Source organism: Pempheris klunzingeri, chromosome 14, assembly GCF_042242105.1.
Source record: "Pempheris klunzingeri isolate RE-2024b chromosome 14, fPemKlu1.hap1, whole genome shotgun sequence".
Taxonomy (NCBI): domain Eukaryota; kingdom Metazoa; phylum Chordata; class Actinopteri; order Acropomatiformes; family Pempheridae; genus Pempheris; species Pempheris klunzingeri.
The window spans coordinates 2322087-2348807 of record NC_092025.1 but is presented as its reverse complement, the minus strand read 5'-3'; the positions used below and the strand labels follow the sequence as shown (position 1 = coordinate 2348807).

The 26721-nt window shown below is 41.9% G+C and overlaps 1 protein-coding gene across 1 annotated transcript in view; it reads left to right on the top strand.

Moving 5' to 3' along the window:
• LOC139213326 (cell adhesion molecule DSCAM-like) overlaps nucleotides 1-26721 on the top strand; it is a 67495-nt gene that overhangs the window by 2820 nt on the left and 37954 nt on the right. The window lies entirely within an intron of this gene.

The following is a 26721-nucleotide window of genomic DNA, read 5'->3' as shown; positions in this document are numbered from 1 at the left end:
TCAGTGTATTGACCCATTTCTCTGGCTGATAGGAAGCACTGCAGCACTCCGATCATTCAAATCACTTAAATGGAACGCTCGCCTGCGTGATTGTTTCCCAGCCCTGGGGGGCAAATTCACTTTATGTGGGGCATTTAGCAAACTCAATAGACAAGAGCTAATGTCATTTCGCTTTTGGATGGAGGGCAAATGCTGGCTAGCGACTGCTTTTTTTGTTGACGTTTCACATTTGTCCACTGAGGCGAAATCAGCCATGTTGAAATCTATAGCAATCTCTTTAATTGTCCATAAATGGATTTGCCGCAAGCATGTTTTCAGATATGGGTATGTCCAAGGGTTATGTTGCTGATGGAATATATACTGTAGGTTTCCTCATTTAGAATACATTCATGTGTTTGTACTTTTTGAACTTGTCACTTGAATTGTTGAATTGGTGTTTTACAGCATGGCTATAGGTTTTAACTGAACATTTTGGAATGCTAGGTCTATGAGAGAAAAAAAAAAGTTTCAGCACTGTCAAAACAAAGTGTTAGTATCTTGAGCGGTAAAAATCATCTGTAGCCGTCAGCCATGTAAATGCTGTCAGAAAAATCACCCAGCCACCAATCCACTGCTCTTCTCCATGCTAAATAATGGATGACGGAAGCCTATGAATCCATGAGCAAATGGTCTTTATTCACGTCTCAGTGCACGCATCCTACTGACGCACCGTCCATTCCCCTCATCCTCTACTACACACGTTTTAAGTGCACTTTGTGTGTGTGTATCCATGTCTGTAAGTCTATATGCACACTAACTGACAGCTCGACGCAAGATGGCTTAACCCCTCAGCTTGATGAGCGAGCTTCGACATTTTAATTTTTTATGAATAAAAATAATATCAACACTTGGACTTGAAACAAAAAACTTTGTGAAATATAGCTTTTCTGTCTTTGACATGAATAATTGAATTAGCTTTTCAGTTTGGAAAGTGTAGCATGATGTGCAGGGCCCCTCAGACAGGTCCTCTGTAAGTCTCACTGGACGTAGACCTTTTTAAGTTGTTGCAGGGTAGACTAACAAAGCACCACTTAAAGAGCCCTGGTGTCCATTAGAAAAGAATGGAAAATTATAATGAAAAATGCATTCAGTCAGTCAGGACATCCAATAAAAGTAGCAGTACAGTATAGCTTTGTGATGTAGTGGTTGTATAGTGGTCGGGGGGAGAGCCCTGCGCAGGACTATTTTTTAAACTCCACACTCCCCAGTCCCGCTGGACCCATAGAATCCTAACCCCATTGCAGTCCTGCAGTCCACTAATGCCTTCCTCTCAGTAACAGCAAAGCAAAATTACATTCTCCACCTCTACATTTAACTCACTCACTCACTAATTTCTACAATTGTCTATGTTCATGCCCATAGCAAAGTTTAAACTGCCCATTCCTGCAAGATCTGTATCCCTCTAGTTTGAGCTAGTTCATGCTCCAATGTTGACTCTTACACTTGTTTTTAAAAAAGATGATATCTGCTAATGAGGCTGGACAGTCTCAGTTTTCTAATGTATTTTTCTTTTTATAAAGAAACTTTTTGACAAATAGTTTTTTTGTTTTTTTTTTTGTTTCCACTCATTTCATACAAGACCAAAGTAAATCAGTTGTTTCCACAGATGAATATTGTTTTGCATTCTATTCTGTGCAACAGCTTAAGCAAATGTGCGGAAGGAAGGATTAGGCAGTACTGTTGTTCGCCATGACTGTCCAGCTAAACTGATTCTTGGACTTGTGAATCACTTGGTCCAATGTAATTATTTTACACTTGTGATTGGACCTGGGTTTAAACACTGATCTTAGCTGTGACTAACTATAAACTATAACTTGTATCTGTATTCAACGATGTAAAATGTTTGCACCCATTTATCTGTGAGCACCAAGGCAAGTTGGGGGAATGCATCAATTCAAAACTCACCCAACTAAGAGGATTTCAGTTATTGTTTAAAGAGGGGAGCCAATCAGGACCAAGCCTGATTGTGATGGGTTTACTGCGATTTGTGGACACAATAGAAGGATGGCTGTTATTGTATAATAAGGCGCTGAGAGAAAGTCCGTCATCACGAGGGATGAAAAAGGCAAAGTTGACTCCAACATGTGGTCAATAGTTGGTGCCACCTATGCATACTGTACACACTTGATTATTCATTTTAAGGCAAAACATGGATGCCAGGAAACACATAATGTATATTTTCAAGCTTCTTGCTTTAGAAAACCACAAGTTGCTAGGAATAAGAGTTGATGTTTTGTGGTAATTTACTTTACCACAAAATTCTAATGTACTTTTTCACTGCATTTCATAGGTCTTAATCATATACTCCAGAGTAGAAGATGAATAAGAATAGCACATGATTGTATTTATTTGTAAGTCTGGGTTTATGCTGAGATGGTGCTGAGAGACTGTCCTCTGCAGTCTGTGTGTAACACAGCAGAGCTGTTTTGAAACAGCTGTAGTTGGTAATGGTGGTATGCGTGTGTAGGTGATGTGTGCTACTGTGTGGTGGATGAACCATGTGTTAAATTACCAATGGCTAGCTTGCCTTTAAAACACTGTCTGCCATTGAAAAAGATGAGAAGGCCCGGATGGTTACTGTGATTAGATTTTTAGTGATAAGCAACAACATAGTTCACCAGGAGGAGATTTAAATGTTGCCTCAGAAAAAAACAAACTGAAACCTTGCACTTAAGTTATGGATGATGGTGAAAATATCTGCGCTTCCTGTGGTGTTGCTGTATGGGATGTGTTGTGATGGACTGTGGCTGTGTTGCTGTGCAGGACCATTCCCCAGGTGCAGCCTGTGCTGCAGTCACTGAGGAGGCCTTGTAGTCATTTGCCTTGGCCTAGCACTGCCTGCTCTGCATTCAGCACCAGTACGGCCAAGAGGGGGCCGACCCCCCAGCACTACTGCAGAGACACACACACACATAAAAACACACACGCACGCACACACACACACTGAGGCTTCTTTTTATTCAGCACACGAGCAAAGCACAAGGGCCGTCGGCCATCACACAGATTCTCTTTGCTCTGCTCAGCCCTCATCTTTTTTCTGTTTCAATCTCTTCTTTTTTTGCACACGCTCCCTCTTTGCACTCTGTTCCTATGTTATCTCATACATACATGCTGTCTATGAACTATTACACTGTGAAATATGCTTGTGAGATCTCCTTATTTCCTCCACTACACTGAATGAACACCAGTGATCAGTGTTTCTGTTATATACAATTTGCAGTGGTGGCTCACCACTTCAAAGTTATTGCTGCCACTGCTTCAGAATTTTATGAAATATAATGAAGTCACAATTATGCAACTCTGCAGAGCTGTCTGCTCCACTGAACTCAAACGAACGGTCGTCCCATCTCTCCCCACTTTTAGGATGAGTAACTGGAACATTGACAGGACGTCAGTCAGTCGCAAAGTCATGACAACCAAATAAACAAGAGCAAGAGCAGCATATTTCCTCAGGCAGAATTACAAGCAGGACAGAGGTTAGGATTTCACTATGAAAGAGCTACAAACCACCTAATGTTAAAGCAACTGGACGAAAGTGTGTTTCCCAGAATTAAGTGTTGGAAAGATGCAGATCTGGTTTGTTTTGCTCGACAAAGGCAGCTAACATTAGCTACACTCAACCAACATTAGCTGAAGTGTTAGCTAGCTGCGTTCTATCCACTAGTGTAAATGTATATACTGATGTAAAACCACGCCTTGCAGTATATTTCATGAATAAAATAAAATTAACCACAGTTCTCTCCACCTGTTGAATGACCCATCAAGGTTGACAAGGCCAGGATCACTTTTTTGGCTAAAAAGTGATCCTGCCCCACTCTTACCCATAACCACCAAACATAATGTCAAAAATAAAATTCTCTGTGAAGAAATCTTCTCCTGCTTCCTTTTCAGTTGTTCACACACCACTCACTGCAAAGCTCGGCCTGGGAAAATGTAAACATAAGCTCTTTCAGTCTGTGAGCTGGAGATTGTTTCATCTAATTTTGTTGGGAATCTGACCTGGGACAGGCATTTTGAATGACATAATAGAAATAGGCAAGCTTCTTGCTCTTATGGTCTGGAGTCCTTGTAGCTGTTTTAAATTAGATAGATTTAATAAACATTCGCAATGTATTCTCTATTGATGTTCATGGCTAACTAATTATTATTACTAGATAACTATATGAAAAGATAGATAGATAGATAGATAGATAGATAGATAGATAGATAGATAGATAGATAGATAGATAGATAGATAGATAGATAGATAGATAGATAGACAGATTCCTGATTACTATTCCTGATTGCATTTTCAGATGATTTAGTCAAAATATTTCTCCAATATTGCCCGCCCCCGGCCAAAAAACCTCCTAGAGAAAACAATGAGGATTTTACAGAAGACCCATTTAATGTCTTGTATTAACCGTCGCTCAGTGCTGCTGGGATGCTGGGTGCATGCAGAGACAGTTGTTTAAGGATATTGCAGATTGCTCTAACACTCTCTGTCTGGCCATTTACTAAAAGCCATCTTGTGCATTTCACACTTTCTTTCATGTTTGTTGACATTTGGAATGTGTGTTGGAGTTATTTCTACAGCCAGTCTCGATCCCCGCATGCCAAGAGGGAGAAGAGCCAGCCACACTATGTCGGCTTAATTGGCTGTGTATAATGGGCCTTTGAAGTAAATATCAAGAGTTACTATCAAAAGGCTGCTGGACGTTATCATGTGTTTCCACAGTGCCCACTGTTTCTCTTCCATTCCTCCTCCTCCATTTCAAGGCAGCTACAAAGCCGGGCTGGTATGGAGCCATGCAAATGTCTGTGGGTTTGGGGTTGCACAGTTGATGGCAGTTGATGTAAGGAAAACTAAGCTGACCTGTGTGTTTTCAACTCATCCCTGTCACTATGGATTCACTCAGTCAACCCTGAGGTGTCCTGAGGCTGCTGTGTTTGACCACACAGTGTTAACAGTAAAAATGTTATCAGTTAGAATGAATGCTTCATTAACATGTAGTAGTGACATAAATGAAAACAGAAGGGAGTTTATGTATGTTCATACTCTTTGCCTTCCTGCATCAAAGCCAGTGTGTATTTTTAGAGGGATTGTGACTTTCCTGTATCACTGCTGCCCTACTGTAAACATTTGTCTGGAGGGCAGAATGGAAGGTAATCATTTGCCTTATACTGTGTGTTGTAGCCTACAGGTAGTGTGGTATAATGAATGTCTTTTGTTGGTAGCAGCCTTGCAGCTCACTCGCTGTCGGTTTTGCCCTTTTCTTAGAATGCTATGTAGGAAGCGCAGCCATTGGTGCAGCACAACCTTGAGCTGGGGGCTGGGGTGGTAGGTAATGGTTTTACTGGTCTCTGTGTGGTAGAGATGTGAAGGGAGAGGGAGGGGAAGGTAAGGAGGGAGAGAGAAGAGAGAGGATAACTAAGTCCCTCTCTCTCTCTCTCTCTCTTTTCCTCTCCGTCCCTGCCTCGCTCTGTCGACAGGCAGGGCTGGGACGCTGACGTGTGACAAGCTGGATGTAGAGTCTTTTTCCAGCATTCGCCATTCTGTCTGCCCATGATTGGCTGGAGTATTGTTATTCACACAGAAAAATGGGTCAGGTGGCCTGTGGAGAATGGAGTGTTTGTATGGACGGATGGACGGACAGCACAAACACACACACACACACACATATGCATACCTACACATGCATCCCACACAGAGCAGGATTATACTCTGCAGCAGAGCAGTGGCGGCAGATAAATAACAGATACATGAAAATAAATCCAGGTTATGTGGTACGCGTCTCTCGTGTTGAATTCACTGTGTTCTTTCACAAGCTGCAAGCTGGTTCTCTCCTCACACCCAGTGGCAGGGGCTTAGTGAGATAAATAAAGGGTTGCACTGAAGGAAAAAAAAACTGGGAAGAAAATCAATACCTGTGTGCATGAATCTGGCTGCAGCTGCCACAAAGCATTATGGGAACATGACGGCTAGATACATTTGGGCTGGGCAGTGTGTTTGCAGCATGAAGAGCTGTAAGGGTAAAAGAAACCCAACAAAAACAGAGAGACACAATTTGACTGAGCCCCATGAAAATATATTATGTGAAATTATGTCACCTAAAAATATGATATGTTATAGTCAGTGCAAAGATAGAGAAATGATTACTTACAGAGTTAGAAATAACTGATTAGTATTAGTTTTGTTTAATATGAATTATTGGTGGTGCTGGTGCAATGATAGAATTCTATATAATAGAAAATATAAGATAAAATAAGCTTATTATTCATACAGGTAATGCGCATGCATGATTTTTAGCTTATGTAATAACATAATGTAATGATTGTACAGAATATGAGGGACTTTCTGGAAGCAGAGCACAAGCAATGTCTATTTTCTTTAGTGCCCCCGTATTGAAATCCAGGCAGCTGTAGTCATTTCAGAAATGTCTAAGTCATGTTTGGTGTGCTGTCATGGTATCAGACCTTACATTGCAATGAAGCATTGCTATGAATGCTACATTAAACCACTACAGGTAGAAAACGTGCATGAGTTTGGAGTTATAGTATTATAACATGCTCATCAATATGTCCAGTAACACTGTAAAACACCAGCATTAGATTATGCTCCTGCGCTCGCTACATCTCTCTCCACACAGCCTGCTGCTCCAGTCTTAGCCTGAAACTGACAGAGATATTATTTAAATTGGCTCATGCCCTTTCTCTCTCTTTACTGCACTGGCGCTGCAATGATCACACTCCCACCTCCGTACTGTGCTGTTTGCTCACCAATAACCGCAATTTGTTCTTTATTAAACTCTCAGGGCTGGGAACAATTAGGGTGTGAGCTGGAGGTGGTGTGTGTGTGTGTGTGCGTGCGTGTGTGTGTGTGTGTGTGTGTGTGTGTGTGCACGCATGCGTATATTTGAGAGCAGGCAGGAGGAGGAGGAGGAGGAGGAGGAGGAGGAGGAGGAGGGTCGGGGGAGAGATACTAAACACTGCTTAATCTTTGATAAACAGTGAGGTCTCCTTTGTGCCGCTGCAGTTTGGCACATCTTCTCCAGGCTGCTGCGCGCTGTGCTGGGCTAGCTCATGGCTGCTGCCTCCGCGGCTCCCAGACCTGGATGGAAGCCAGGTCATGCGTGGCCCCCTGCCAAGATACAGATTAGCTATAAGCGCAACATGAGCTAATCATGGAAGGAGCCACCAATTAATTGGCACTTAGACATTCTGTGGACTGTATGGATTTGGGGCTGAATGTTATCAGTGCATCAAAGTGATTGGCATGGATGTCACTGGCTGGTAGAAATATTCACATGTCACATACTGGGAAAAAACGATGTGTTGTGTGGGTGTATGTGTGATAAGGAGCTGAGGTTCCAGCTATATGTAAATCACAAGCCTGAAAGCTGGATATTAAGCCGTTGAGAGGGCTGGGGCCGGTTGTGTGCATTTGAGTTTGTGTGTGTTTGTATGGATATCATCCCACAGAGATGACTTCCTGTCTGGGCGGGAGAAGGCAGCATGACATGGATGACACATTCAGGCCTAAATATCTTTGGACTGTAAGGTGACGTAATGCAAGTTATGCTTTTGGTGCAGAGACAATGATCTTACCCAACTTCATAGCAAACTGTGATACACAAAAGACAGTCACAGAAGTTTAAACATCCTGCTGTCGTTATGGAACAGTCGTTATCAGGCAGCTCGTTTTTATATTTACTATCAGCAGAGAAGGCCAGATAAAATACATCTGAAATCAGCGCAGTAGAAATGCCACTATTGCTGCTTGCTGATTGCTCTATGTCAGCGATAAAAAAAAAAAAAAAAAAAAAAAGAGGTGATTCCCCCTACACCTCTATCCCATCCCTGTTTAACCCTGTTGTACCTTGATGTCAGAGGAATATTTGGAAAAGAAAAAAAAAACAACACAAAATGATTTGACTCTTGACAAAGGCTGCTTGAAATCGCAGCATCTGTGTAAGAACCTGCAGTGTGGCTGATGTGTATGTGTAAATGTGTGTGTGTGTGTGTGTGTGTGCGAGCGTGCGTGTGTGCTAGAGAGAAGAAACAGTGTAGTGGTGTGTGTGTTGGTGTGTAGGAGAAGGAAAAGGGGGAGTTGGCTGTGAATGGTTGCTCTTATCGCGTGCATGCAGCTGCTGCAGTGTCTTTGAGAGACAGAGGGGCTGTCCATGCATGCCACTCACTCTGCCTATTCACAGCCTCCCTCCCTCCCTCCCTCCCTGTGTCCCTCTCCCTCTCTCGCTTTCTGTCTGCATTTTATGGCACGGAAGTGAGTGAAAGAAAGGAAAAAAAATCATGACTTGAGGTTTAATGCAGACTCATGACGTGCAGGCCCTCAGTTTCACATCCTCACGGTGATTCTTACAACAAGGGACAGGCAAGAAATGAAATGTCATTGGACATCACCACACCACCCCGACGTACGTGTCATTGTTAATGCGAGTGCACACCAGTGTGCTCCTTTGGTCGACGCAGACATTTTAACATTTCAATAAATCATGCTTATTTATGTGCAAAACCTCAGCAGGCCTCAAATGCAGCTTAATCTATTATGATATGATTCAAAGATTTAGTTTCTTTCCTGTAAAGGAGTAAACATGCAATTAAATCACATTCATTTTTCTCCAAAAAATCACTTTAGCTGCACATTGTATTGCATAAGAATTTAGATAGTAAGTATATAAGATAAGTAAAAGTAGAATTTTAGGTACCAACCTTAACTGTCCCAAGTCAGTCAAAGTATAATAGCAATGAAGATTTCCTCCCCCTGCTCTGTGATGCTAATCAAAACTACGAATAATGAAGTGAATTCATTCAGTGGGGAGCCAGTGCCAGTATAAAGGTGACCTGTGGAAAGGTATTTCCAAGATGAGGCGCCATGGGAAATCACCTTGATAGATGGACGTCTCAGGCAGCAAGGGAAGTGATATCCCCAAGCAATGCATGGTGCATGCAGAGTGCATTCTGGGATTTGAAACCCACCCGCCTCACCCATCTTCGCCCAGGTGCCCTGTCATGTATCGCTACAGTCCCGCAGCCGTATTTTTCAAGCTGTGATATGTAACCTTGACTCTGAAAGAAGAGTGGAGGAGCAGATGGTGGGGAAGGATGATTAAGAATCAGTTTGGAGCAGAAGATCTGTGAGGCCTGGAGACAGACACTTCATGTGTTTATTTAAGGTGATTTGAAGAGAGGGGCTTTTTTTTTAAATTTAATATCAGCTAACCTGATTGTACTCAGCAACAAGAAATTACTTTCTGTTCATTATGTTAATTTAGTTATGGTGCACTGAAAGATGAACTGCAATTAGACTGTTAATGAATAATTTAAATGAACTGTCCAAGTAAAAAAATTAAATGCATTTTTGACATTTTTATAGGACTAAAACTAATTTATTACATATTCAAGGCCAAAAAGAAGCTGCATATTTTCTAAAATGTTGGATTCATCTAAATTAACTACATTTACAGTGAAGCAAAAAATTGTGTCACATTTTAGTATTTTTTTTGTTTAATAAAATGAAATTGATATTTATTGTAGGACTAATGATAACCAAGATTTCAGTGTTTAAATGCAAGATTTAAAATAATTATGCAGTATTTTGTTCAAGATATATTTATATGTTTGAACTGAATGGCTTGAAAGAATTACATTCTGCACACAAAGTCCTAGTACTGAAAACATTAAAAGAAAAATTTCCATTGGTCTTGCCAACCTACGCTTTATATTATTTTGTCTAAGGTGAAGAAACATAATTTTTTGGAAATGCTCGCATAATCCTTTAGTTCCACTTGGCAACTATAGAGAGAGATACAATACGGAGGGAGTCTGTGTAAAAATAATTCAGAGAACAAAGAAATTAAACTGATAAGTGAACGCATGAGGGGTTTTTTGCATAATCCGAGTTAATCCATAATGTAGAATACAAAGTGAACTGTCTAAAAATATCTCTGACAGCTTTCAGAAAGCTAAAGAAACATGTTTCATTAGCATGTTCGGTGCTACTCTCCTTTTTGCTGCTGTCGATGATAATCTATGGCATGTTTTATTTATACTTTGTCCCACACTAACTGGTAATAGTGCAGAAAAATATTAAATGCCACTAAAATTCAACAAATCTATTACATTCATGTATGAAGACAATTTATTTCATGTTTTGGTGTGTGTGGTTTGTTGGATGAGCAGTGATGAACCCCAAATAGATGTTTTTCTTGCATACAGTAAATAGTCATGTTGTTGCTGAGGGCCTGAGTTGACGCTGTCAGCTCCGTCTGATTGGCTGGAGCCTGCTATGACTCGTCGTGCGCTTAGCCAATGCGGTTTGCTCAGGTTCTGCTCCTTTTATTTTTTTTTCCCCACCCTAAATAAATTGCCTGGAGAAATTGAACAAAAAATTAGAGAAAGGAAGAGAGCCTTTCATCTAATTGAGAAGCTCGTATTAGCTGTGGTGGGAAGATAAGCTCCTCTCTCTCAGCAGCTATTAAGCTCACTGTATGTTAGCCAGTTTCTTCTTCTTTTTTTTTCTTACTCTAGCTTGATTCTTTAAGCTGTCACCTCGGTGCACCCAGCCTCAGTGACGTGCAGGTTTACAGTTATGCATGTGTGTGTTTCAGGTGTGTCTAACACCTGCACACATGCACAGCGCTCCAAAATGGAGACCAGATCATGTGACCTTGTGTAGTAATTTGAACACACTTTCCTCAGTTCAGCAGCTTTTTACTAATTTTGGCACCATCCTACACAGCACAAACTTCCACAAACATACACTGATGCATTAAATAAGATTCAGTTGTCTTTGACACACTCATACGTACATGCATGCAACCATGAAGTATTTTTAAAATAAGGTCTTTTCTTTTCTTGACAATAAATTATTTATTAGATGGGACTGTGAAAAATCTATTAAGTGTAGAAATGTAATTGAACATTTTGAAAATGTATGTGTGTTGTCCTCAGCATGCATGAGCGGCCAACATTCAGTAAGTGTGTCGTGTGTCAATTAACGTGTCCCAACATATGTTCTAATTGACATTGTGGATAAACCTCTGCTTGGATTTATCTTGTGGTCTGATTCTTGGGGTGTAGACGTTCTTCCTGATTACATTGTGTCCTCTAGTGCCTTGATCCCTTTAGCCCCCAAACCAGGATTACATTTCCACAAAATAATCCCGGTCGGGCAGCTTGGGGGTCACACAGCAACCCCCTAATGTCTTGGTGCGACGGTGATACCGTGGAACTCTTGAAGGGGGGAAAAAAAGCAATCAAGTGGCGGTTTACTGGCGATTTGTTAATCTTCTCTCAATACGAGTGAGGAAAGAGGGAGACCGGTAAAAGGTTTGCTCTGTCTAGGCTGCTGCTGCTGCTGCTGCTGCTGCTACTACTGCTCTGGCTTATTGCCTCTTTCAGTCCAAGGCAGCCATTTTGTGTCAGCCAGTCAGTGTTGCTCGAACAGTGCTGGTTCTCATTTCTCATTGAAAAGACGAGCTGATCAGACATAGCACAATTCTTTTTTTGATTCCTAACCAAGGCATTTTTTCTGCTTGGACAGAGAGCATTTAGTGAAATGATGCATTATTAATGTGGTGTAGGCTTTTTAGATACTGTATAATGAAAGGACAAAGTGATGAATGCCTGGGCTGTATCAGTCTAATTTCAGAGGCCGTTTGTGTACAGAAGCATTAGATAAATTCAAACAGTTGCGGCCTAATTCTCTATGCCAAAGCTGCCTAACACAAGCAAAGCGTAGCATCCAGTGATTCCTGCAGAGGTGCAGCTGCAATTTATTTCATGTTACAGCATCAAGCCTGTATTTTCAACTGGAGGTGAACACACACACACACACACACACAGCTATCCTCTCCAGAGGCAAGTGCACCGCTCATCACCTACAATCATTTTCCTGGAGTTCAAATAGTTCTTTATCTGTGTAGAAATAGTGGCGCTGTAGCGCGCCCGTGTAGGGCCCGAGCAAACACACCATCTATATAAGTGATCAGTCGGCCCATTCAGAGAGGCCCCATAATGGCCAGTTTCTTGTGGCCTTGTTTGCTGTGTGTTTTGTGGCTTTGGTGTCTGGCAGATGGGCCATCAGGGATTATACCTGCTAATGAAGAGAGGTGGTAGAAGGTGGGGGTGAGGGTTTATTACAAATTATGATGTGACCAAGCAGAGGACAAAACTACAGGTTCTTTACTGAACTCATGGGACTGGAAACATTTTTAGGTTGACAGTTTATGAATTTAGGTTTCCATCTTACCAGAGAATCTGTATTTATTTGTGATGTATGACATTTTATAGCTTTTGAGATTCAGGTTGCTTTGTTGTGAAACTCTGTGAAAGCAGATGCAGAGATCCCTCGTTTCCTTAACGTAACTATGGCAGCATTAGCAAGTGGAAAACACAAAAGTGATTATGAATATATGATGCATGAGACAGAGCTTATGTTTATATATACAGTATATATACCTGTATGTATGTGCTTTATAAAAATCTGATTTTGATGTACTTTTACATTTTCTTGGTCTACTTTGTATGTTAATGTACTTAGCCTTTTTAGACAGTTCTGTAAAACGTGATTCATCCCATGTCAACAGGCTGGAGCTCACAGCAGCCTGTAGTCAGATTCAGGGTGTACATGTGAGTGTTTCTTTTTTTTGGAAGGGGGGTGGTCATTGAGGTTATGATGGGGTCTCCTGGGGCCCAAAACTCCACACTGGACAGAGATTCACAATGACCAGCCCTTCCAGCGTGATTACACAAGGCGTATGTCCAGACAGGATGGCCTAATCCCTGACAACCCACACCCATACACACACTCACACACACACACACACTCCCCCCCTCCCTCGCCACCCCTTAACATATGGAGTTGGGAGGAATTAACACAGTGGAAGAAAATAAATGAGTCAAAGCGGCCAGCAGCTTAGATCCTACAATATTTGTTCTTGGGTGACCCGTCTGTGACTTTCTTAGAAGTGACGCACTCGTGGAGGAAAGCCTTTTGTCTTTACAGTTATTCTTGCCATTCAGCAATGAAAAAAAACCCAAAATATACATTTAGTGTATCCTGCACACACAGTTTGATTGTAGTGGTGACAGCCACTGAATATGCATCTGTGTCAGTGATTAGGGATGAGCACAGGCAGAGTTCAAGGGACATTGTTTGGGACCACACCTCCCACAAAGCCACAGCCTGACCCCGACGGGCTCCTCGTGTGACCCCACCAACACGTCCCACCACAGATTCAGCCCAGATCTTGTTAAATAGGATTAAGCTGGCTACCTGCCATTTAGTGGCTTGGACAGGACCTCTTATCTCCTGTCTTCAGATGGCTGCCAAGAACAACATAATGCACAGCGACCTACATTAAACAATGCCACGTTTAGTGCTGGGCCGATGCCTTGTGGTCACTGGAGGTATTGTCTTCCCCATGCTGATTTCCATGGCTAAGTGTAGGTTACTAGGTCATTTACATGCTTAATTGGGATCTAATGACTGGCGTAATGCTAAAAGACATTTTGGCTCAAGCCAATTAAATGTTTTGATGTGTGTGTAAGTTTATGTGTGTGGTCGTGTCTCTGGCTTATATATGATGTCTATGCAAGCAGAGCTGCATACATGTACTTGGTAAAGCATGTGCTAATTCCCTGCCCGTGTTCTGATACACACAAGTTTTGTGTATGTGTTTAGCAGGACGGGGCCCTGATAGAGACTAGAGAGCAGTAGAGTCCATGTCCTCCAAAGCACATGTGACATGTCTAGAGCACCCTCCCATACTCTCCCTCGAAGCAGGGACACCAATTCAGCGGCGTAAGAGGCTTTGTGGCCAAATCCCCAGTTGATCTTCATAAAGTTTGTGTCTTACAATTAAGTACAGATGGTTTGCAGCTGGTTGTAAGGCTAGTAAATAACTTGGGCCTCTATTTTCGCCAGGGATTTGGTGGGGTAATCCCTCTCTCTGACAGTTTACCAGATTCAAATCAGTCCGGGCTTTGCTTTCCTTCCTCCACTTCTTCAACCATTTTTTTCTCCTCCTATCCCCCTCATTCCATCAAAAGCTCCTTATCCTCATTTGAATAGGCGATCATTTGGTGGAAGCACACACACGACATGACTGTATCTAAGAACGTAGATGTGGGTGTTGCAAGAATCTCACTCAGTTACCCCTTAAAACCCCCTGAAAAGTCCAAAGTGTAGGTTGGAATCAGTTTTTATGGCACTATTGAGGAATCTGTAAAGGACAGTATGTACCCCAGGAAGAGTAGCAACTGCTATGGCAGACACTAACGGAGATCCAATAAAACAAACAAACACATTGCAAGCTTCCACACTGTACGTTTCTCCATATAAATATATTGTGTTTGCTGTTTGTCGTCTAATGAACAGAGGGTCTAGAAAGCAAACAGGTAGCCTTTTTTCATTTGTGACATTATTTCCTGCAAATGCTCTGTGGCTGAAATTACACTTTGTCTGTTCAACATGTTGGCTGTCACTTTGTTGACACCTAATTCTGTTCATTTGAAGGTCACAGAAACATTTACACACCATAGATTTTTTAAATTTAGGAATTCCTTCCAGGTATTTGGTCTTTAGAAGAATAAATGTTCATAGTTTTATTAAATGATTACAGATTTATTATAATTTATTAAGATGGTCTTTGGATCGGAGACACAAGGCAGATTTTTTTACACCGCACATTAAAATGTGGTACATTTCCAGTCTTCAGATGCCATATGCTCATAATTTGAAAGCTGATATCAATTTTAAAAAATCGTAGGACATGATGATATTATCACTATTGCTTAGCATTCCACCATATCTTCATAGCTCATATAATGCATGTCAGTGTGTACAGAGGACCCCTGTTAAGCAGATCTCTCTCCTGGGACGGTGCCGGGGGCCCAGAGGAAGGCAAACCCTAATGAGGACATAGTTATGGTACTCACACATCCTGAGAGAGCTGTGATCATTGGATGGTAAAAAGCAAACGCTCCCTAGGAAACAGCTTGACCCTGCTGCTCCTTGTTTCCCCATCCTGCCATTCCTATTATTCAAATATATTTATATATTTATATCATTATTTATCCGCTGTAAGTGGAAGGAGCCTGCACAGCAACACCTCATCTGCATAAGACAGTAGCTAACTGCCATAGTAGCGCCTCGGGGTACGAACAGATGGGAGTGTTTAGCAACCTTCCCCACCTACCCCTCCCACCCAAAACACACACATACCAGAACCCACACACACACCACCTCCACCTCTTCTTCCCCATCTCTCCTCTACCCTTTTTCTCCCTGTGCACCCCTACCACTCACTACCCCCCGCCAAATGTTCAGTTAACCTGTCACTTCTCATTGCCCAAAATTCAAGATGCCATATGCCGCGCTCTGACTTCTAACCCTCCACCACAGCTCTTCCCTGTCTCCTTCATGGTGACATGAAAGTCCCCCTTGATACACGAGGATGTCTCTCCTCTGCTGTTTGATTCAGAACGCCTGGCTGAGATCACAGCGATTGCAGACATAGCTTGTCTTGTATAATAAAAGCAGTCACTTAGCGCTACATGACGCAGTAGGAACGCATTTACCACAGCGGCATTGATGAGACTTTTGATGATCTACCTGGGTAAATACAACAAATAACTTATGATGTGCCGTCCTCAGCTTGTAATATGCTGTGTCGTGAAAGGGAAGGATGACTGATATGTGCAGCGTTTAATACAGAGCTCATGTGATCTCATCAGCTGGTTGAGGGATGAACATAAATGTTCCATTTCTCACTGAGACTGACTGATTGCTATAAGAAGCGTGCAATAAACCCCGGCAGTCCAAGAGCTTGTCCTGTGTTAGAATATCTAATAGCAGTCTCTTCTGTGAGCTTTGGCAGTCCTGTCCAGTGAATTCCAGGCCATTTGCCCTTGCACAGAGGGCAGCTCCCAGCAGGCCTGGCCACAGTGACAGTTTGTTGTTGTTTATAAGGTCATCCCCACCATAGGGGGCAGCATATTCATTACACCCACCCCATGGCTCTGTTTGTCTCTGGCAGTCTGTTTCTCTGTGGGCTCCTGTCATGAGGTCAGAGGGTACTTACTATCATCCTCCTCTTGTCTTCACAACAGGCCAGGAAAGTCATAATGCCTCTGGAGTTAAAAGGCTAATTGGCCTCATCTAAACAAAAATGCCAAGTTTACATTGAGAAGTGGGGGCTCAAGATTCAGGTAGATTATTGAAATGAGAGCTGCAGTGATTCATCAATTGATTCCAAAATAAATTATGATTGACGATTTGATAACTATTTTGACGATGGATTAATCATTAAAGTGACATTATGTAACTACTGACGGGGTAAATAGCACATTTTCATTGTAAGAAATAGTGATGTTTCATTCCCAAACCATACAACACACCACCAGTTCACTATGCTCAAGGTTTGCTGCTGTAGCACAGTTTAAGTAGATATTTCTGTGTAAGTGTAATTCTTGAGTCACTTTGCTAACATTGTGATTCTTCTCTACTTGTGATACAGTCAATATTTACCATAATCCCACAGTTGTCAATGGCTAAGTGAGACTGACATTTTTGGAATAGCAGCCACTGTAATTGGACATTTATGTAATAATAGTAACTGCTAGCATAGTTTAATACGCAATTCATCAAGGCATTGAACTGACTCACTGATGTCAGTTGTACAACAGTGTCTCTCTAAAATAAACCAGTATTAGATAACATTAGCTACCATAAGCTTGTAGTCATACCAGACTAAGAAAAACTGTACTGAAAGGTGCATTATATTGCATGTATAACATTTATAAGAGGAATAATGTGCCTTTATTTCTCCTTCCACAAGTTACATAGGCTCACTTTAAGTCATTTGTCAAGCAAAAAAGTGAACCATTTGTTGGGCCCGGCCTCTCAAATGTGAGAATTTGGCTCTTTCCGTTGTCGTTAACATCACAGTAAACTGAACATCCTTTTGGACTATTGGTAGAACAAAACAAGGCATTTGATGACGCCTCCGTGGATCTTAGGAGAATGATCTGGACAAATAATCGATTAATTACAATCAGCGCAAAATATATTTTACTAATTTTATTGCTCAAATCTAGCAGTTGGACCTCAACCAGTGGTAAGTTTTAATCTGAGAATCACCTGCAATAGACTCAGGCGCGTAGTGCTCTGAAAGAGAAACAGAGAGAGAGACATAGAGTAAGGAAGTGTCTGGGAGTGGGAGCAGCCAGCTAAGTGAGGTTGTTAGGAGGAAGCACTGACAGTCCAATCCAGCACAGCGACCATTCAAAAGACAGCTCCTTTTGTTTCTGCCTCCCTTTCTTCTGCCAGGGTAGAAAAAGAGGGTGAATCTCTCTGTGCGCAGTAACCCACTGACACCTCCCTCTGATCTGCCTCCTGCACTCTACCTCCTCCACCACCACCACCACCACCACCACCACCCTCCCCTCCCTCTACTACATCCCTTCACCAGCACTCTCCTCTCCCCACCTCCTCTCCCTCTACTGCTCCCTCTCTCTCTCTCTCTCTCTCTCTCCCTCCCTCCCTATGCATATGCCATTGCCTAAGAGTCATTCTCCTGGTTGCCACAGTAACCACCTTACCTCTCTCTCGCTGTCTTTCTCCCTCTAACAATGCACCTAAACAGGAGAATCTGTCTCAGTCTGACAGAGACAGAGAGAAGGGAAATTGGGGGGAGGCATATTTCAGAAAGATTGCTGTTGCACAATTGTCTTCCTTTCTCCAATTCTTATCTATACACGCACCACATAGCAGACAAGGCAAGGGAGAGAGAAAAGAGAAAAAACAAACAGGAGGGAATAAAGACATGATATAAAAGAGAGCTCTGAATAACTGGGAGACCACGTGTGTACAAACCAAGCGGTCCGAGAGTGACAACCTTTTTTCTCTTACATTCACAGCACCAGCGGCACCACTGCTAACCAGCATTCTCCACCTGCTCCAGCCACATTTCCCCATCCCCCTCCTCCGTGTCAGTCCTCCTACCTCCTTCATCCCCCTCTCCTCTCCCTTGTCATCTATGTGGGGCAGTCAGGTCGTGCATCTGCCAATACAGCATCGTCCCCGTCTCTGTCTGTCTGTCTGTCTGTCTGTTAGCATCTCTCTGTCTTTAAATGTGCCCAATGCCTAATTACACTCTCATTACCTCCTAATTACCCTGGACACAACAGCAACTGGTAGCACAATCACAAAGAGAGCAGAATGCAAATCAGTAACATTCGTTCTGACATTATTTGTGGGACTTTTTTTTCCACTGGGTGGTGGCATGTTAAATGTTCCCCCGGTGATTGTGGTAATTTAGAGCAATATGGTAATAGGGGTGCTGATGGCTATTTCTCCTCTCACCAGACGCTGTTTTTGTCCTTTCATGAGCTCTTGTGGGCCAAATTACATTGAAGGTTTAATTGGGTATGTTAGATCACAGTTGATGAATGATAAAAATCAGCTCAGTGATCATTGATTATCACTTTTCAGAGCATGCATCATAAATTAAACCATCATTGCCTCATGCTGTTTTATTCATATAAGCTAAATAAGAATATTAGGGCACAAAAAACACTATCTTTTATCTGTGTGCTACATAGCCTTCTTATCTCAAAGTTTCTATAACAACAACTTGGTTATAAAAAAAAAAGAAACCAACATCAGAAAGAAACAGTATTTTCTGTGCGAATGCCCAATGTTTTGTTGACCGATACATCCAACGCATCCTCAGTGTCTCTCAAACATCACACGATTTCCTACTTTGCTTCCAAGACAACAACCATACAGTTCTGCAGCCTCTGGAGGTTGAAGCCACTTTGCTGAAACAACAGATGCTATCATTTGTCTGGGGAGGTGTGTCTCCAACAATGTACGTTTTGTTAGAAACAGCCAAAAATATTACATGTTAGTACGTTATTACAACTGTTGTGTCATATTTACTGTTAGAACATAACATATCTTTGAAAATGCTGATCTATTTAGTGCCACAGCGGCACTTGGCCCTGCTGGTCTCCTTCTCTCTTATTGGCTAACTCAGTGCATGTTCCCGTTGTCTCAGTAGACCTTCCAGATCTGGTCAAGTTTCTTTCTCCGTGTGCTGATTTGAAAGGTTTTTACTAAACAAAGAGCAGCCGCTCTGCCCACACATCAATGCTTTAATTGCACAGTTGATCTTTTGCCAGATGCTACTCTGCTCCTCGATGAAGGCTGCACACCTTTATGGGTCTGAAAAAAAGAAGCCACGGAAAAGTACATGGAAGCATCACTGGCTGTCGTCTTCCCTTGTTGGTGCCAGCTTTTGCTTTATGGATAACAAATACGGGCTCCCGAACCTTGAAGTGCTTTCAGAAACAAAATACTGACTCCAATGCAGACGCCATATGGATACTTCCGTTAACATCCTCATGTTATGTAGAAAGCTAATAGAAAGCATCTGTCTGTTCCAACTGTTGCTGCAGAATGAGCTCCTCATCAAGGTGAAACATTTTAGCTTCATGTTTGCACCCCTCCCTTCCTATGTTTCATCAACTCTAATGGCCATATCCGGACAGATCAAGGCAGTCCACAACCTACTGTAGCTTAGAAAAAAAACACTTGAAGTGGTTCTAGGTGGTGGGATTTCTTCCAACGCCACTTATTTGCATTTGCAATCCTTCGGCCTTGTTACATTAAGCTGTAGGTTGTGTGGTTTGAAATAACATCTCACACATAACAGATTTTCTTTGGCCATGCTCAAGGCATAGTTCAGAGGATGGCGGTGCTCTGCTGGTTCAGCACAGTGGTCAAGACTGAAATATCTTAAGATGGATTTTCATGAAGTTTTGTACAGTCATTTATGCCCTGCAGAGGATGAAACTGGATGTCTTTAGTGATCCCCTCACTTTTCATGTGGCACCACCAGCAGTTTAAACTGTGTTCAGTGAAGTATCTGTACATCTGCAAGATTGATTGACATTTTGATCATTACTTTCACGGACCTCGGAGCATTAATCCTAAAGATGTTGGTGATCCCTTGACTTTTCCACTAGTGGCTCCAACAGGTCAGCGTTTGACTTTGTTCACTACATTGTTTTATGACCAAACAGTTAGTCTTGTTGAAGTGGTGGCAATGTAGCACCAGAATGAGCCATGTGCAGTGGCCACACTGGCCTATGTTAAAAATACTGTTCAAAAGTCAATTGATTCTTTAAACCAGTGATTCTTCTCTTGTGTGTCCATCCATCCCTCCTTCCTCCACCCATGCAGTCTGGTTTCTGGTTTTTATGGGCTTCCTCAGCAGGCGGGGTTGTTTAACGAGGGCAGGGGGACAGTGTGGCACTAATTGCTGTGTGTGATTTATACCAGGCTGGGACCAGGCAGGAACACAGGCAGACGATGGTACTCTGAGAGCAGCTGCTTCACCCAATATTTACTTAACCCTCCGCTGGCGGGCCTGGCACTAGTGCCACTGACGATGGGTCTGTGGGGAGTCATTTCACTGCTTAGTACTATGTATGCAGTGGGGTTGGGGCCATGTTTGGGGACAGGCTCGAAGTGGGAGTGTGTGCCGTATGGGAAGGTAGATTGGAGCAATTAGAGGGAAGAATGTGATTGGTCTCCTGACAGGTGGCTGACCCGGAGGAATTGTTGCTAGGTGATATAATCACAACAGATTTTTAAAATAGGATTTATTTTTTAGCCTTTTTTTCTCGCTCATGTCACTTTTTTGGTAACAAATAACCAAATGCTGTGTATGTAAGCAAAATATATATCAAAAATATCTCGCTACAAAGTTTCTTTCTGCATGAATGAACATAGTAGTCCTTAATGGTGATTAGTAGCGCTTTCAGTGCGGTCCTATATTGAGCAGCATGATTTGTACAGTGCTCACTCTTCTGCCATGTGTTAGCAGTGATAGACACTTCCATCCCACGCCTGTCTGCATGGCTCATCTGGAGTGATAGTCTGAGACATCGTGCCGTTTGCATCCGCAACTCAATTAGTCACACCTCAAACAAATTAAATAAATTAGCAGCAAAAAGTGCCTGTAATAGATCAGTCCAGGGACTTAAACAATACTAAATAACCACAGCTTGTGTGAGGTTAATGATCCATTTACACTTTCTAGAAACAAACAAACAGTGGATCATGTTCAGTCCATGAACAGTCACATACGAGACGAAGATGGTGGAAGGATATGAAGGGTGGAAAATGAAGGAGGGGGGCATGATTCTGTCTCCACAGCAACATTGATTGATATTCTTCAGGTGGAGCAGCTGTCAAGCGGCCTGACCACTGCAAGCTAATGCTCTGCGGGGACAGAGAGAGGTGGGAGCAGGAGGAGGAGGGCGGGGGAGGAGAGAACGGGAAACACCAAGGAAAAGGCAAGAGATGAAAAGCAAGGAGACAGAGGGAACAGCGACAAAGAAGCAGATGGGGAGGGCAGCGAGAGGAAATTGAAAAGCGATGATATAAAGGGAAGGAGAGATATTTTTTTATTGTGGTTTGAAGCCATTGTAGGAGAGGTGGAGGCTGCTGTGACAATTTGATTACGTGGTAGTTGAGTGGTCCTGTAAATGAGGGGTGTGTCTCCTTTTTTTCCTCTGGACGTGTAAAGGGGATAAACGGTGTGTAGCATCAGGCTGTTAAAGACTTGTCATATTGCTGAAACCTAACTTCAGGACAAATGGATTAGGATATACCATATACAATGATGAGATACTATCACACCAAACTGTGTAAAGCTGTTATGTGTTCAGATGATATCATTCAGTTTGTGTCACTATCTCTGAGTGTGGTCAATATGATGTGATTTGTTTAAGTGCATATTTGCTCTTGTACAGTATCACTCTGCTTGTCTGAAGCCTGTGGCCTAAATTTCCTGCAATGTGACGTTTTGTCAATCAGATGCCACAAAATACTTGTGCGTCTTGTCATTTCCTTTGACATGAAATTGGCCAAATTGAAATATTATCTGTCCACAGCTTTTTTTTTTATTTTGTCCAAACCTATTGGTGTCTGAATCACCCTGAAAAATCATTCTCCTCAAACACTAATATACACCAGATCTTAGAGTTCACGTGGAAACATGTGCACATGGGTGTGCAGGTTGCTCCACATCTGCATAGCTTAGTCATAAATATTCAGCCGGACCAATAAATGAAGGTGGGCCTCAGCGAAACAACATTGTAGTATAATTGCTGTTTGAAACCTTCACAAAGAAGACAGAGGAGCATCTATCTGGGAAGCTTCCTCAATCCTTTCTTTGTGCTCATGGAGAACACATATGATCAGTGAAGCTTGAGAAGATTCGTTCATTCAGTTGTTAATCAGTTTAGATCTCCATAATTACTCCAGGTGGACAACAGGTAGACAAAAGTATAATGTTCCAGCAGATCTTCACAAATGTTTTCTGTTTCTTCATCTTCAGAAGTGCAGAAATATGAATATGAAAACCAGCAGCAGTTTGTATAAAGAATATGATAAGCTTGATAATCAGCTGTTGCCCATTCAGTCCCATCTCACCATGTTTGCATCTTTTTCTCAGTGATAGAAAAGTCTGTACATGACTACTTGATTATGTGAAATAAACACACACAGACAATTACAGGAGTCTTTGCTCCAGCTTTGCATTAATAATTGAAGTTTGTTATTAAAGATAATTGAGTTTAGAATATGTGATATTTTGGATAGCTCGATACAACCAGAAGGAGGGGAAAACGGTAAATATTATTTTAAGAAGCTGGCAAAAAGAATTAATTTGCCTCAGAGGTTCATTTTGAAGGGTATTTTCACTTCACTGTACTTATGTGCCAGCTTACTGTACTTACTGTGCAGGTTGACATTTTATGAGTCTACACAATGAGCATATAAAATGGTGTATTGTTAAACTAAATTAAAGAACCCAACAGTACATACAATAGCAACACTCAGCTCCACCTACAACATTATGAATCCTGCCTCTGTGTATCAGTAATAATAGTAATAATAATACTACAGCAATATGATACACAATAATGTAACTGATAGAGACAATTTTCTCTGTCTCTGTCAATGTCTTCCACCTAAATCAAAATTTCATTTCAAATCATTTCAATTTTAGAAAAAACTTTCCCTAATCGTCCATAGTACAAATTAACAGAGGTAGCAAGTGCAGTTACTCCATTCTGGTGTTTGCGGTTATTGTGGCTGATTTGCAGACCTGCAGGTTGGATTGATTGCAGAGCTGCAGTATGTTGGGATTTACCTGAACACATGAAACTCCGTGTACTAGTAAGAATGATAAAGTTGTGACTTTATAGCCACAGTTGTAACCACAAAACTGAGTGGAGAGCGACAAAGATGCCAATCAAGCCCAGTCTGTGCACACCCACACAGTTGTGAGGCCTTGTGAAAAGGCCTAATGAGGCAAATAAGTGAAAATACCTGTGGGGGTGGACCGTGGGTGTGCAGGGTCTTTCAACTACCCAGCACAGTTCAAATGAGCTCTTTTTATGTCTAGATTTTTTTCTTAATAGTTTCCGTATATTTTTATGTAGATTCATGTGTTTCAGTAAATGACACATTAGCTTGAAACAATTCATTAGGATATAAGGATCAGGGTCATTTCTCTTGATTCAAGAGAACCCTTAAAACAAGCTGCTTTGCAGTGGAGATTAGCAAAATGATCTCGCTCCATTGGCAGACTTTGAAAAATATGGTTTTATGCCTGAACACTAGAGTAAATGTCATGTCAAGATGTAGTTTGTGTAATGTTGTGGAAGGAGGCTGTAGCTCCAGGCCATGATAAGACAGGATGACTCATTAGAGAGCAGCACTCTGTCTCTTCACTTCCTTCTACATAATCACTGTAATGTGGTTTTCAGTCTTTTCATTTATAGACTTTCATACTCACAGGCTGTCACAGTAGTTCTGACCTGTCAGGATGTCTTTTTTGAATGTTAAACTAGTTCCATTAGTAAGTAAAATAACAGTTTTAATTTCGAAGCTTCAATAGGTACGTACTGGCAGTCTAATGCAGAGCGGAAGAAGATTTTTTTTTTTGTCAATTTGTCAATGAGATGGTCTTTAAATGACTTCAGATGTTTGATTGTATAATCTTTATGTTCCTCACTGAGCAGTGACAGGTGAATTTGCTTTTAAGGTGTCCGTCTAATTAAACCAGTGGTGTATAATTGGTCGTTCCTGTGGCTCAGCATTGCACTTCCTTTCAACATGAGGAGGTCCGGTTTGTTTTGTTGTTTATTGAGCTCAGTGGTCCAAAAGAGATGCTTTTTTTTTAACAGTGACAAGTTGAATCATTTACTAGTACTTTTTATAACTGCTAATTTGGTAGGGACATTTTTTTCCACTGGACCAAAGTTGTGTAAGTGCATTTGCTTACATAATTACATTTACAGTTAAATTCTACAAAACAGTTGCTTTGTGAAATCTTTATTTGCCTATATAACTCTACCAAAGCATGACTTTCATCATTTGTTCTGTAAATGTATATCTGAGACTTAAATTACTCTTAAAAATGTATATGTGGTTGACTTTCACTCTGCTTGATGTGTCTGTCAGTTTAAACCTCAGCTGAGATTCTGTGTCCTCTCATTTATTCTATTGATTTGGCTGCACAACCTGAGAGTTTCCTGAAACTAATAAAAAAAAGTGTGTCATGACAGATTCACAGCCCAAACCTTTGCATGTATGTAAGCCTTCTGGAAAACATCCATATATATTTATTTTTCAATCAGCAGGCCACATGATGTCAGAGCTGCACCTGACAGCCTTACTCTCCAGTCTGTGTGTCTCTGTGCTGGTCAAGCTGCTGCTTCCAGGATCTAACTGATAAAACGATGCCAGACATTCACAAATTTAGCAACTGAACATGCTGCGGCTAATTCTGCATATAAATAACACCCACGTCATAATGACCCATACAATAGAAGATCATGATAGAACAAGGAGCACAGAGTTTGATAAATATTGTTGCTACACAAATAGCTTACAGGAGACACACACACCTCTTCATAGCCTTTACTTTACTGGTTTACCCGATACAGGGTTAAAAAGACACCATCATTTGAGACACTTCAGTCATGCCTTGACATTTGTGTACATGATGTGAGGACATCCAATTATTACCTGCAAAACTGTTCCCAGCACACACTTTCTGAATACATAAAAAGCGTTGTTTCTTCACAGTGGGGATCAAAGTAGATCTTTGTCTTTGTCAAGCAGCGCTCATATGCTTGGTCCCGCCAGGACTTCCTCCCACTGCCTTTCCCTTACTCCTCTCCACCTTCATCTTTCTCCTGCCGCTCCCTCCTTCCTCCCCTCCTCAGTGTGGCTTCTGAATATTTAATAAGCCTGAATTACTGAGGCCCTCAACCGTAATGACGGGGAAATCAGACAATTAAATCAGAAGGGCTCCGGCTTTAAGTCTCACCTCCCCCAGAGGAGCCAGAGATTATTTAAAGTGGCACACTGTTTGATTATCTAATCCTCCTCTTGCCCCCTCTGCTTTACTCACAGAGCGGCATCGCCTGCTCCACTTGCCACCACAAATTATCATGAAACACCAATGAGCACTGTATTTAAGTCCTTTTCCATAAGCGGGAATGTGGTGCCATGAAGTCTCAAGGGAATGGCACTATGGGAGTAACTCTTTTACACTCAAGTTATCACAGTTTAGCAAGGGCTTGAAGGGTTGTCTTGTTCTCACTTAGGAAATGTAATTAACAACCACGTTTAAATGTGCACATTTGCATGAAAACCTCTTCGGCATGAAGACGAACTGAAAATGTGTGGGCACAAACATCTTTTCTGAGTGTGTCAGAGGTATTCAAGACAAAGTTGGTTGCAGTCGATACCTCTCCTCTTCCTTAAGTGGTGCAAAGGCTATTCAGGCTTTTCCATTTTTCTCCAATCCTGAGCTTTCGTCAAACATGATTTCGCTCATGTTTGGGGAGCATGAAGCGTGTGTGTGTGTGTGTGTGTGTGTGTGGGTGTGTGTGCGTGCGTGTGTGTGTATGAGTGTAAATAAACAAAACAGTGAGAAAAAATTGTATGGGATCCACTAAGATCACCCTAACCTGCCACGTTGCTCTTTGAAGTGAAAGGCTGCAGCAGTGGAAACAGGCTCGGCTCTTCTTTTGCCCCTAAAACAAAGCCTGTTTTGTTTGGGTTTGGCAATAAGCAGAATTGTTGTCAGCTTGACTTATTATCCACACAAAGTGACTTGTGATAGGATTGTGATAGAGTAGATAGTAATAGCTTCCTTAATGCCCGCCAGCGCAGCACACACACAGAGGTTCTCACAGACAGAGATGAATATTCATGATTATACAGCTGAGGCTCAACACTGGCTCATTTAGTGTTGGCCAGAGAGAGGCCAATGATAGCATTGTAAACACACAACCATCAGGGGTTTAATAGCTCGACTCCAGTACTGGCTAATTACGCCGCACATGCAGCCCTCCACACACTGCGGAGAGAAACACACCGGCACGGATTTGAAAGCTATTGTGGTGGAGATTTCCCTCCTCAGTTTTGACTTCAGCAGACAAACATTTGTCTGGTAAAAAAAACCCTCACACAGCTGCCTCGAAACAGCCTGGTGGAGAATAGAGACATCCTATCATAGTATGTCACTGTCTGCCAAATAAGTCCTGCACAAATAAACTCCATTCTTACTCGGTCTGTTGTTTGAT